We start from the raw sequence: 872 nt of genomic DNA, 5'->3' as shown, positions 1-872 counted from the left end.
GGGAGTAACATCAGGATCTCTGGTCTCCTCGTGAACAGTGTGAGCGTGAGAGCGCTTCTGCAGGCCACGGGAGTGCATCCTGCTGGGCAGATGCTGAAGAGGACGAGACAGGAGGATCACGGGTACTTTAGAGCCGGTCATGGTGACACATATCTGCAGCCCGGGAGAGCAGGCGTGAGGATCGTACATTCAAGGCCATCCTTACCTACGTGGTGAGTCAGAGGCCAGCCTGGGTGATGTATGACTAGCTCAAAAATAAATGTATAAGAATTTAAAATATTAAAAATTGAATTGAATAGCACACCAGAAAAGGATTATACTCTGTGGTCACACGGAATTCATCTTAAGGGATCTGAGAATGGTTTGACACGTAAACATACCTGCAGGACCAAACCATCGTCATTTCAAACAGTATTGTGAAAGTATTTGATAAAATTTAGCATCCTCCAATAATAAAAACTTTAAAAGTCAGGTATAGCAAGAATTCGCCTCAACACAACTTCATATATAACACTATATTATAATATATATTCAGATAACATATAATATATTCAGATAACACCATATTAATGGGGGAAAGTTGAAAGCCTGCCTTCTGAGAACTAGAATAGGACAAGGTTTTAGCTTTGTTGTTACAGTTCTGAGAAATTAGGCAAGAGAAAGAAATGGCACCCAGATCAGAGAGAGGACTCTTCTTTATTATTAGCTTTCTTTTTATTTATTTTTTGTGACTTTTTGTCACATCTTGCATCTCAATCCCATTCATTTCCCACCTCTTTGTAGCGCCCTCCGCCCTTGCAAACCAACCCTCCACTCCAATAAAATAAAACTTGAGAAGAAAAATTAAAAAAAAAAATCTCATCACGGAAGCT

This window comes from Microtus ochrogaster (genome assembly GCF_000317375.1).
Source record: "Microtus ochrogaster isolate Prairie Vole_2 chromosome 14 unlocalized genomic scaffold, MicOch1.0 chr14_random_2, whole genome shotgun sequence".
NCBI lineage: Eukaryota > Metazoa > Chordata > Mammalia > Rodentia > Cricetidae > Microtus > Microtus ochrogaster.
Note: the sequence above shows the minus strand (reverse complement) of the source record.